Source organism: Triturus cristatus, chromosome 4_1, assembly GCF_964204655.1.
Source record: "Triturus cristatus chromosome 4_1, aTriCri1.1, whole genome shotgun sequence".
NCBI classification, from domain to species: Eukaryota; Metazoa; Chordata; class Amphibia; order Caudata; family Salamandridae; genus Triturus; species Triturus cristatus.
The window spans coordinates 543554579-543568219 of NC_140585.1; positions in this window are offsets into that span (position 1 = coordinate 543554579).

Below are 13641 nucleotides of genomic sequence, written 5' to 3' on the forward strand. Positions count from 1 at the left end.
ACCCGGCTACCCCCTATACCCCACACTACACTGACTAGCATAGCTTCCCCGACCCAGAACCCGGGGTTACCGCTGTCCTCCCCTCCATCTTCCCGACACCAGGTACCCTTCCCATTCCCTCGGCCTCACGGCCTCCAGTACCCGGCCCAGCACCCCCGATGGCCGCTTCGACCCAAGCGCAACCCCGGCCTAGTCGCGCCATGCCGGCTGGGGGGAGAGAGGGCTCCTGGTGAGCAGGAGAGGGAGGAGTAGTTTCATTCACACCTGGCCTCCTCCCAAGAGATGGTTTCGATCGCCCTCCGGCCACCCGGAGGGCTGGCTCCACACCTGCTGCGTGTCTGGGATCCCTCCCGACCCCGCTTTGAAAGGATCAAAGGGCCGCGTGGCAGGAACCCCCAACAAACGACCTCCAGGCACTAAGACCCCTGCCCGTGAGGACTCCGGACATCAAAGAGGAGTCGACCTATAACAAGGGGCGCCCTGGGACCCTCGGCAGTTGAATCCTGGAACGAACGAGCTCGAACGTGGTCGCGGCTGAATAACATCCCTACGGAACTCTTGGAACCTTGGTGAGCCCTGCAGACAGCGTCGTGGCTCTACCTGGCAGAGACGGACTTCTGCCTGACGACATCCGAGCCCTGCTGACGCGGTCGCGGCTCACCTTGCACCCTAGAGAACTCTGAGCCCTGCTGAGTGACTCGCGGCTCCTGGAAGATTGTCCGACCTCCGACACCCGGACTCGAGTCCTGCAGAGTGGACACACACTCAAGAGACATTCCGGTCCGGCTGGACCCCAAAGATCATCTCGTATCCCCCGGCTCGAGGATTGAGAGCTGTGCGCCGGATACGCTTCCGCATTGACCCAGATCCTAAGACTGTCCCGCTACCCCTACCCCAACCGAGACTTTGTGAGCCCTTGCTCTACTTGTACATACTCCTGCGGATCATAAAGATCCTGATATTACTAGATAAAGCATACGTATTCCAGAATCTACGGTGTGGTGTCTCTGTGTTGCCTGGTGCTGAAGCCGCGTGTACGATCCTAGGTGTGAGACCCGGTCCTGAAGGGGTCTCCGACCGGTGCTCGGCTATTTCTCCCGGAAGGGTGGGCGCAGGGTGGTCAAGCACATTTTCTGGCCTCCCCTGGGGCTAGCCCTTCTAACACTGGTGGCAAGCGACGGGATCCGAGCCTGCAATCTAGAGATCGTATAACGAACGGCTGACGCACAACCGAGCAAAGACGACAGAAGAAGCCACCATGAGCACCACGGAAACCGACGCAAGCGCTACGCTTTGTGTACAGCGGTTAGAAGAATATACACACAAGGAGCTGAAACAATTTTGCAAACAACGGAAGATCGCTACCACTGGTCTAAACACCAAGGAAGACATGCAACAAGCCCTGGAAGCCTGGGTGGAGTCCGGGGCCTCCCTTCCCCGACTGGACGAACTCGGTGAGGAGAGAGAGCGGCCGGACGAGCGCAAAAGCTTCCCGAGAACAAGCAATAACCCCCAAGCGCAAGGCAACGCAGCGGGTGGGGGCTGGTCCCCGGAAGACGCGGAAAGAAACATCGGCTGGAGCAGAGCGCAGCTTGAAGGAAATAGAGTTCAGAGCACGGAGCGAGGGAGCTCGACCCTCGGGGGGGGCCAAGAACCCGCACCCCTGGGGGAACCGACAGTCCACATCCCTAAGGATGTGGTCAAAGAGTACTATCGGAATGATGACATTCAGCAGTGGTTTAAAGCCTACGAGGTAGCTATGACCTCCCACCGTGTTCCACAGAAGGACTGGGGGGCCGGGTTGTGGGGGCGATTCCTGAGCGAAGGACGAGACACCCTCCTCGACCTACCGGCCTCCATGCAAACATCCTACAGCCACATGAAGGAGGCCCTCCTCACGAAATACGGCCTCACCCCCGAAATGTATCGGCAGCGGTTCCGGGACTGCCAACAGATCCCAGGCACCACCTGGGTGGAATATGTAAACTTTTACAGCCGAGCGCTGGAAGGGTGGATCAAGGGCAGCAAGGTAACCACCTTCGAAGAATTGACCGACCTCATTGCCTGGGAACACTTGTCCACCAACTGTTTCGTAGGACTACGCCAGCACCTGCTCGACAGCAAACTCACAGACCCGAGGAAGCTGGCCGTCGAAGCAGATCGCTGGGTAAACACCCGGGTCCCCCGGAACTCCGTGGGAGACTACAACCGCAGCCAGCAAGGACCTCCCCGTCAGAGAGGGGGGGGAATCAAGGGAAACCGAGGGAGTTCCCATCCGGGCCCCCGCGTAGCCCCCCGAGGAACCCACCCCCGGGGTTCCCAGCTCCTCCGCCAGGCAGTGCCGCCACCCCTGGCAGACAAGGGCCCCGGGTGAATATCACATGTTTCTGCTGTCAACGACTAGGGCATTACGCCAGCGACCCTCAGTGCCCCATGGCCCAGAAACCCCCCACGACAACTCCCGCAGCCCGACACATGGCCACCATGACCCTAGGGGAGGAGTTTGATGACCCCGAGGGATGGAAACCTGCAGCCATGGCCGTAGTCTCTCTAGGAGATCGAGATATGATTCCCGGGGCCCCCCTACCCGCAAACACCAAGAAGTACTGCCAGATTGTCAAGGTCAACGGCCACCCGGTGGAAGCCCTTCGCGACACCGGGGGAGCATTACTGGTGTCCTCAGCCACATAGTCCAAGCGGACCAGATCATCCCCAATGTCTTTTGCCCTGTGATAGCTTCCGACAACACTGAGAGCCTGTGTAAGGTGGCCCTGGTACCATTCGAATGGGGGGGAGTAGCCGGAACCTTGCGGGTGGCTGTCCGAACCGCACAACCCGTGGACTGCCTCCTAGGAAACGACCTGGAAAGTTCCCCCTGGAGACAGGTCGAGCGCAAGACCCACCTTGGGATGATGGGTCTACCAGAATGGGTGTGCGCAACCACCCGATCCATGGCGGCCTGACTACCCTCCCGCGGGGGAGTCGAGGATGAAACCCCCAGCACCCCCTCCGTGGCCCAACCCGGAGATGATCCTGTTGAACCTCACCCCCTATCCCCAGGAGAAGAGCCCCCCCTCCAACGACGGGGCCGTCCAGCCCGACCACGCGCAAATCACGGAGTTAGGTGATCTGCCCGAGTTGGCCCAGTGGCGCCACGAAGGGGGCCCCTCCCGAGAGGAGTTCTCCCGAGAACAAGCGACCTGTCCTTCCCTGGTCGGCCCCCGGCAGCAGGCCGCCGGCCAAGCCGTGGGCGACCGAACGGGAACCCACTTATTGTATTGGGAGAATGACCTCCTGTATAGCGAACAGTGGGCTGCCGAGCTAGGGTCAGCCCGGGTCCTGGTGGTACCCCTACGCTTCCGAGACTTCCTCCTGGGCTTGGCCCATGATGTACCCCTGGCCGGCCACTTGGGCCAGGACAAGACCTACCATCGCCTAGTAACGCACTTTTATTGGCCAAAAATGCGAGCCCACGTAGAGGCCCACTGCAAGTCCTGCCCCACGTGCCAAGCCAGTGGTAAAAGTGGAGGGAAGCACAAGGCCCCCCTCCAACCCTTCCCAGTCATCAGTACCCCCTTTGAGTGGGTCGGAATTGACATTGTGGGGCCCCTGGATCCCAAGACCGCCCAGGGTCACCGCTTTATCCTCGTCCTAATGGGCCATGCCACCCGATACCCGGAGGCCATCCCCCTCCGCACCGTCACGGCCCCCATGGTGGGCCGGGCCTTAATGGGGATCTTCTCCCGGGTAGGGTTCCCCCGAGAGGTCGTGAATGACCGAGATACCAATTTTATCTCCAAATATATGAGATCCCTGTGGCAACAGTGTGGAGTCTCGTATAAATTCCCTACCCCTTACCATCCCCAAGGCAATGGACTAGTGGAGCGGTTTAACAGGACTCTGAAGGGAATGATCATGGGTCTCGAAGAGCCCCTGCGGCGTAAGTGGGACGTCCTCCTCCCCTGCCTCCTGTTCGCCTACCGGGAAGTCCCCCAGAAGTCCTTGGGGTTCAGCCCTTTTGAGTTGCTGTATGGGCACCTAGTCCGAGGGCCCCCTGAGCTTGGTCAAAGAGGGATGGGAGACGGCACCCCGGAACCCCCCACAGGACGTGTTCCGGTACCTGTTGACTCTCAGGAACCAGACTCGGAAGTTCCGAGCGCTGGCCGAGGCCAACCTTGAGGCGAGCCAGGAAGAAATGAAGCGCTGGTACGACCAGAACGCCACGCTGGTCGAGTTCCAGCCCGGGCAGCAGGTCTGGGTGATGGCCCCCGTGAAGCCGTGCGCCCTCCAAGACAAATGGACCGGGCCCTTCAAGGTGGTCGAACGGAAAAGTCAGGTGACCTACGTGGTGGACGTCCAGTCCCCTCGGAACCCCCTACGGGTCCTCCACGTGAACCGCCTCAAGCCTCACTTCGTGCGGACGGAGTTGAGCTTGCTCCTGGCCACAGACGACGGGGCGGAAGAGGAAACGGAGCCTCTTCCTGACCTCCTGCGGGCCAAAGAAATAGACGGCTCCGTGGAGGGGGTGATCCTTTTCCCCTCCCTCACACCCCAACAACACGAGGACTGCCGCCGGCTCTTAGGCCAGTTCTCCGACCTGTTCTCCCTCGTCCCCAAGGTCACCGACTGGTGCGTCCACGACGTGGACTCAGGAGACAGCCCACCGGTACGGCACCGAGCCTACCGCGTCCCCGACCGAGTCCGGGCCTGCATCCAGGCAGAAGTAGCGAAGATGCTATCTCTCGGGGTGATCGAGCCCACAGACAGTCCTTGGGTCAGCCCCGTGGTACTGGTCCCGAAAGCAGCTGCCCCTGGTGTTGCCCCCGAACTACGGTTCTGCGTGGACTACCGGGTGCTCAATGCGGTCACCCGCGCAGACGCTCACCCTCTCACCCGCGCAGATGAGCTCATTGACCGCCTTGGGTCTGCTCAGTTTCTCAGCACCTTCGATTTGACCTGCGGATACTGGCAGATTGCACTCACGGAGGGCGCCAAGGAGCGGTCCGCCTTCTCCACCCCGGATGGGCACTATCGCTTCCGAGTGATGCCATTCGGGATGAAAAATGCCCCGGCCACCTTTCAGCTACTGGTGAATAGGGTCCTGGCCGGGCTGGAAGAATTCAGCGCCGCCTATCTGGACGATATTGCAGTATTCAGCTCCGAATGGGGTGAGCACCTCCAGCACCTCCGGAGGGTCTTGGGGGCCCTACGCCAAGCCGGCCTCACAGTGAAGGCCAGCAAATGCCAGATTGGGCAAGGATCGGTGGTCTACCTGGGGCACCAGGTCGGCAGTGGGCAGGTCGCCCCTCTCCAACCTAAGATTGACGCCATCCTGGCCTGGGAGCCCCCAACCACCCAAACCGAAGTCCGAGCCTTCCTGGGCCTCACTGGTTACTACCAGAGGTTCATTCAAGGTTACGGCAGCCTCGTAGGACCCCTCACGGAGCTCATGTCCAAAAGACAACCTAAAAAGGTACAGTGGACCCCTGCCTGCCAGGAGGCGTTCGACGCCCTGAAACTCGCCATGTGTACAGCCCCTGTGCTCCAAGCCTCCGATTACTCCAAGGAGTTTGTGGTCCAAACGGATGCTTCCGAGCATGGCATCGGAGCCGTCCTCTCCCAGCTCAATGAGAAGGGCGTAGATCAGCCCGTGGCCTTCATTAGCCGAAGGTTACTGCCACGAGAGCAACGATGGAGCACCATTGAACGCGAGGCGTTCGCCGTAGTCTGGGCTCTAAAGAAACAGCGACCCTACCTCTTCGGAACCCACTTCCGAGTCCAGACGGATCATCGACCCTTACGGTGGCTCATGCAGATGAGAGGGGAGAACCCCAAATTGCTACGATGGTCCATCTCCCTCCAGGGGATGTACTTCACAGTAGAGCATCGCCCTGGCAACGACCACGCCAACGCTGACGGCCTCTCCAGATTCTTCCGCCTCAGCGAAGAGAACCCCCAAGAAGATGGGTAGTTCTCTCTGGGGGGGACGCGTGTTGGACCCGGCCTCGTGCCGTGGCCATTCAGACCCGTAGCGGCACCCGGCTACCCCCTATACCCCACACTACACTGACTAGCATAGCTTCCCCGACCCAGAACCCAGGGTTACTCCTGTCCTCCCCTCCATCTTCCCGACACCAGGCACCCTTCCCATTCCCTTGGCCTCGCGGCCTCCAGTACCCGGCCCAGCACCCCCGATGGCCACCTCGACCCAAGCGCAACCCCGGCCTAGTCGCGCCATGCCGGCTGGGGGGAGAGAGGGCTCCTGGTGAGCAGGAGAGGGAGGAGTAGTTTCATTCACACCTGGCCCCCCCCAAGAGATGGTTTCGATCGCCCTCCGGCCACCCGGAGTGCTGGCTCCACGCCTGCTGCGTGTCTGGGATCCCTCCCGACCCCGCTTTGAAAGGATCAAAGGGCCGCGTGGCAGGAACCCCCAACAAACGACCTCCAGGTGCTAAGACCCCTGCCCGTGAGGACTCCGGACATCAAAGAGGAGTCGACCTATAACAAGAGGCGCCCTGGGACCCTCGGCAGTTGAATCCTGGAACGAACGAGCCCTGCTGACGTGGTCGCGGCTGAAGAACATCCCTACGGAACTCTTGGAACCTTGGTGAGCCCTGCAGACAGCGTCGCGGCTCTACCTGGCAGAGACGGACTTCTGCCTGACGACATCCGAGCCCTGCTGACGCGGTCGCGGCTCACCTTGCACCCTAGAGAACTCTGAGCCCTGCTGAGTGACTCGCGGCTCCTGGAAGATTGTCCGACCTCCGACACCCGGACTCGAGTCCTGCAGAGCGGACACACACTCAAGAGACATTCCGGTCCGGCTGGACCCCAAAGATCATCTCGTATCCCCCGGCTCGAGGATTGAGAGCTGTGCCCCGGATACGCTTCCGCATTGACCCAGATCCTAAGACTGTCCCGCTACCCCTACCCCAATCGAGACTTTGTGAGCCCTTGCTCTACTTGTACATACTCCTGCGGATCATAAAGATCCTGATATTACTAGATAAAGCATACGTATTCCAGAATCTACGGTGTGGTGTCTCTGTGTTGCCTGGTGCTGAAGCCGCGTGTACGATCCTAGGTGTCTCACACCTGGGCACTGCTGGGAGTGATAGGCACTGTTAGAAGGGCTAGCCCCAGGGGAGGCCAGAATATGTGCTTGACCACCCTGCGCCCACCCTTGCGGGAGAAATAGCCGACCGGTGCTCGGCAATTTCTCCCGGAAGGGTGGGCGCAGGGTGGTCAAGCACATATTCTGGCCTCCCCTGGGGCTAGCCCTTCTAACAGTGCCTATCACTCCCAGCAGTGCCCAGACACAGGAGGGGTGGGTGCAGAGTCCCCCCAGCAGTGCCCAGACATAGGAGGGGTGGGTGCAGAGTCCCCCCAGCAGTGCCCAGACATAGGAGGGGTGGGTGCCTATCACTCCCAGCAGTGCCCAGACATATGACACATGCATACCCACCCCTGGTGCTGGCAGCACAATACACACAATGAGAGCATGCAACAAGACTGTATACTCATGTGCCACCCTACTAAACTAAGAGACCCAAAGGGAACACACACTGTCACGCACATTCCAGGACTGATAAGAATGTACAGGTGCTGGGGCAGCCAACAAGTTGTTGCCTACTGTGGAAGGAAAAGGGTAGAGTACCCACAGATAAAATGCCCACAATTGTCAGTCAGGTGACCAAAGACCCTGCAGAACACACAACACATGTGTGCGAGGCTGGGAGTACACACATGCATAGGGCGTAAAAGGGAACATGTCCACATGAAGTCATGTCAATATACTCCATACACTAGTACAGTGACCACCAAGGATGCCACAAATGATGCAGGAGGAGACATTGCTGAGCAGGCATGGCCAAAGTTGAAGGGATCCGTCACACATTCAGGATATGTAGACACAGCTCAGCACAACAATTTGGAAACAGCCTGCAGGGAAGATGTCAGGGTCCACAGAGGAAGGAACACACCTTGGGACAATATCACCATACAGTAAGAGCACACATGACCAAAGATTATTTGCAGAGCCCTTGTGATGGCACACAGATACCAGGGTCCACCCCATGAGCCGCACACAACCACATTTCCCAGACACCTAACACATTATCACCACCCCAAATCATGGAGCAGCACCACCAACAGCAAGTCCAGGGAAGCATTAGTGTGCAAAATAAAAACAAAATGCTTTATTCAGCAGAAAATAATATTTGCTAAATGAATGTCCAGAATATAGAGGGCCCATAGGCCAGGCCATGTGAAAAGTCCTGGTGGGGGACACTTAGGGACGTGTCTCCCCTAGCTTGCCTGCACAGTTCACTGTTCCATTTCATCCACAGAAGGGGGGGCATCATGTGGGGGGGAAGGACCAGGCACCGCAGGGACAGGAGGGGCAAGGGTAGGTGTTGTGGGTGCAGGGAGGGACGACATGGTGACATCTGGGTGTGCGTGGGACAGGCATGGGAGTAGGAAGTGTGGATGGTGCAGGGGTAGGGGGGGACGGAGCGCTGCTGGAAATCCACTGCTGCAGTCAGTGTGGAGTCTATGGACTTCAGCAATATCCGTTGATCAGACATCGCTGCTGACATGGCCTCCATGTATGACTGCATCTGTGTTAGCAGTGTGGTGTGGCCATGGAGGACAGTAAGCATCGATGCCTGACCAACCTGCAACTGCCGCAAAATGTCCACAGACTCAGCATTGACGGCAGCAGGGGAGACAGGGGCAGGGGGTGCGGTGCCTGGCACGAAGGAGACCTGTTGGCGCCTAGCACGGTGGGAAGGGACCCGAGCAGGTGGGAGGCGGGTGATGGGAATTGAGGGGGCGGCGACAGATGGAGTGCTGCTCTCAGCTCTGGTAGCAGCGTCCGCCCTCTCAGGGAGCTCAGCCTCGGACCCGTCAGCGTCATAGTCGGTGGTGGGACTGGACAGGTCCTCTGCCGTACTCCCCTCCGCCTCCGTGCCACTTGCTGAGCCAGACACGCCAGCACTGGTGGCACCGCTGCTGGATCCCTCCTCAATTTCCGTGCCAGTGTCTCCCTCGGTTTCCCCTGATGATGCTGTGGGCAAGGTGAAGAGACAGGAAATAATCAGACACCTGTATACATATGACACATGATTCAAAACTACATAGGTCACAGTGCATAGCATGAAAAGCAACATGAGTAACATCTACAATACTACGCACATATGTAGGCCCTGCACCACACAGTTGGTTGACCCACCATGCCACTGAGAAACAATGGAGAGCATGACACAACAGCAAAGAACTTGAAATCTAATTAGACTGAGGAGCTAGACTCTGGGGACAGTCGAGTACAGCATCTGGACCACACACGGTAGCCAAAAAAGGGATGAGCAGGAACCATGTCTTATAACTTTTGGCACATGCTGCTTAGCAAATACATTTAACCCAGCCCAACATGACTGGGTCACTGCATGTTTAGTGTATGGTCAGACAATCATCACACACAGGCCAGACCTGGCAAGGACACATACGGTTTGGACATGTAGGCCTTTCCCACACAAACCCCCCCCTACCTGAGACAATGTGAGTGACACAGAGTAAGTACTTACACCTCTTACTCAGGGATTACTAAAATGCCCTTCAATAAATCCTGAATGTACACGAACTAACCCTCGTGCGCACGTCCACACATAAAATTGACAAACAACCATCATCAGATAGTTGTCCCAAAACACACTGGCACCGGCCACTGTGAGTATGCACAAGCCAAATGGGGTAACCTTGTACAGTGGACACATGTAGCACACTTTACGTATATACACATTAGGCCAGGGTACAATGCCACAGAGCCCAACCTATGCTGAAGACACAGTGAATATCCACATTGTTGGATGACACACATGATACCTAGGAAAAGGTGCCCCAGGGGACTGTAGAGGCCACACCCCTCCATGGTCCGGGATGGATATGACTGCAACGGAAGCAAACGTCCCTGCACTATGCATATCTCCCACTTATGCACCTCATGTCTGAGGCAACAACATTGGTCATGCATGCTGTAAGGCAGTACACTTTTCAGACACACTCCTATGTCGGGACTCAGCATCAGTGCCAACTAACATGGACCCCACATTGACTGTACTGGCCAGGGCACAGGCAAGGTCCCAACACATGTTACACACCACCCCCACACATGATGCTGCGAGCATTGGGCACTTGGATTAACTGGCAGCCCAGATGACCTTGTGCAAGAGTGACTACACACAGACCAGGGAACACGTGTCAAGTAGGGGAAGGGAGGAAGAACAGCACCAGTTTACTATGGGGAACAGGATATGTACTGCACATATGGACCCTGGCAGTGTATCCATGCAACTGCGCACTTCCAAAAGCTGGTGACACACAACAAACACACATGTACCTACCCCTTTCCTGCTGCTGCTTCTCCGCTAGGCGCCTTTCCAAATCAGGGAAGACCACCGCCAGCACACACTTCATCTGGTGGGTCAGGCGCCGGCGCCCACGGTTCTTGTGGCTCTCAGGTGAGTCCTCCAGCAGGACCCGGGCAATCCTCCTGGTCCAGCACCGGATATCCTGCCAGCGATTCCTCACCTGGGGCAGGCGCCGCCTCCGACCCTCCACCGACCTCACGGCACTGACGGCTTCCTTCCAGATCTCCCCCTTGGCATGGACGCCTACCTGTGAGGATGACAAAGTGAGACAACCTCAATACACCTGCTACATGTCACAGAGACACACATTTTAACAATTGCGCTGGTTTGAACCGGGCATAGTATGCAGCAAAATCATTGCACCTTCATCATAGGGACATTATCCACTGGGGAAGGCCAAAGTCACGACGTGGCATTGTAAGGACACAGGTGGAATGAGGGGTGCAACACAATCACTGATCCCGGCACACACTGTGCATCACAAGCTACACCACGATTATGTACAACACCTCAAAGCAGTCACATGCCCCTGGCCACTGGCGCAACCTCAGCAGGGTACACAGACACACACAGGCACAGGACAATCACCTACCATTGGCAACTGCGGGTACAAACATCACTCTGCACATGGGGCACTAGACCGGGGGGTTTCACAGGTGTGGGGCAGGCTCAGCACGTCAGACACACAGCACTGCTCACATCAGATGGGTAGGGTATATGCATCCCTCATGCAGCTGGGGTGCAACACTCCACATAGACACTCGCCCACATGACAGGGGACTTACACACACACCAATGTCCAGGGGACGAACACATCATTTGGACACTCTCACCACAGGTACACTCAACTCACACACATCTGTGGGTACAGTCACCTGTCACACTGGGGGACCACAGGATCACATCCGGACTGTAGAAACCACATTCCCAAGAGGATTAGCCAGGCTGAATGTGGCATGCACCATGCAGTGAGTGTCACAGTAAGCACCATGCAAGTGAGGAGTGCAGACATGCACTACAGCATGCTCTGCATGGGAGACATGAGGCATTCCCCCCCCCCTGGGACCCACTCTGAGGAACATTGCATGTCTGTCACACCTGGACACAATGCCAGAAGTGACAGTCACAAAAAAGGGGCACAGTCTAAGCTAATGGAGTCTGCACTCACCTGTTTCCCTGGTCTCCCATACAGGCAAGGGTATTGTGGGAGGATCACGTCCTGCAGGGCCTGGTTCTCCTCCTGGGTGAATGGCTGGGCCCTCTCCACAGACCTGGACATGGTGCCAGAGAAATCACGAGCAGCAGCAGTGGTGTGGAATGAAAGGTTCTGCAGGCAAGTGCTCTCTAATGGGGCCTGGCTGCCTTATATTTGCCTCGCTGGCCTGTTTCATTTACAGGAGTACAGAGTGATTGGTCAATCTCATTTGCATCCTACGTTTATTCCAATCGTTTTAAACCTACCCCAGTGGGTGCCTTTGCATAAAAAATGAGCATGATGTCAAGTCAACAACCACTTTGCAACTTTGTATATTGTCTCCAACCGACTCCTGCTGCCCACCTGGTGGAAAAATCTGAACTTGAAACTGGGTCTCCATGACAACCAGCATGCATTTAAGCCCTTAAAATTGTCCCTCATGTGTCCCCTATGTAATTTCACTATACACACACAGGTACGGGGCGTTCCACGCCCCTAGGGCACCACTACTCCAGTGATACGGTCTGTACACGCGTGTGTAGGGTCCGTACCACCATGGTTGTGCAGCCCTAGGCGTACGCCATGGTGATACGGTCCGTACACGCGTGTGTAGGGTCTGTACCACCATGGTTGTGCAGCCCTAGGCGTACGCCATGGTGATACGGTCCGTACACGCGTGTGTAGGGTCCGTACCACCATGGTTGTGCAGCCCTAGGCGTACGCAGCAAGGGCACACAGAGTTTATAGATTAGCCCTCCCACACACGCCTCTAAGACGCAACCCCCTTCCTCCCTCCACCCATTCATTTTGGTGTAATCTGCTTGTGTGTGACACAGTTGCGGTGGCAAAGGCTGGACCGTGTGCACATGCCACGTGCACATTGCACGTGCCTCATGTCCTTGCATGTGCCACATCACGCTACATGTTGAGGCCACCCACCAAGCAATGTCCATCTAATACATCTCTTGCATGCACTCGACCACACGACACCTTTGCATAATGAGTGTGCAACTCCAACTGCCTACACATCGCTGGCACGCCTTCCAGGCCCTGTCACACCAACCAGGTCATGTCCCTCCTACTCCCCACAGGCTCTGTACCCCAACAAGGCCATGGGAGTGGTACTCCAGGCCTCTGCATGTAGTATGGTGTCGTTGTGGGACACATGGCACAGGTATCATGTCTCAGCGTGTCAGTCTACAATGTGTCCAGGATACCCCTCTACACCATGACATGCGCACTGCATCTCATCCTCATCTGGTGTCCCATTGCCAGCCAGGTGCTCCTCACCCTCCCCAAAGACGCAGTCCTTGCCAGTTCCCATATTGAATGATGCATGGTATTCATTGGCAGATGGCTGCACGTTGGCCACCTGATGCTGGACTTGTACACGACTGAGGTGTTCATCTGTGGATTGTCCCCTTACAGCTGGGTCAACTGCTTGTGTCCCACCCGCAAGGGTCCTGCACAGGCACACAGTGTCCACGCACACGAGCTGGTGTGCATCATGGAAAGCTTGCCCACATGTGCTAAGCTGATCACCAGCATCTGTACCTCAGGCCTCAGCACACTCTGCATTATGCACAAGGTCCACTGTTCGACCCACCCCTTGGCAAGACAGACCATCCCCCAGGTCAACTTCGACATCCATGTCCAATCCTACCCTGCACTCTAGGGAGAAGTACCTTACAACTCCCATGACACTTGTCCACATCCAGGGTGCATCTACAGCTCTGCTTCAACATCCGGCAACCCTGCCACATCACCATCCAACAGAGATGGCGGCAATGGATCACTGTCATCTACTGGATGACCTTCACAATCCACGTCCACACTCAGGATGCAGCCCACGAGCACGCCCCCAACACAACCATGTGGCACTGTCATCCAAGACCCCATTGTACCATCTCCATGCATCCAACCTTGGCCTGGCCACCATTCTCCACATCCACCTGACTCCTGCTTGCAGGACATAGTTCTCCCACCTGGCTACACATACCTGGGACTCCCACCCCAGGA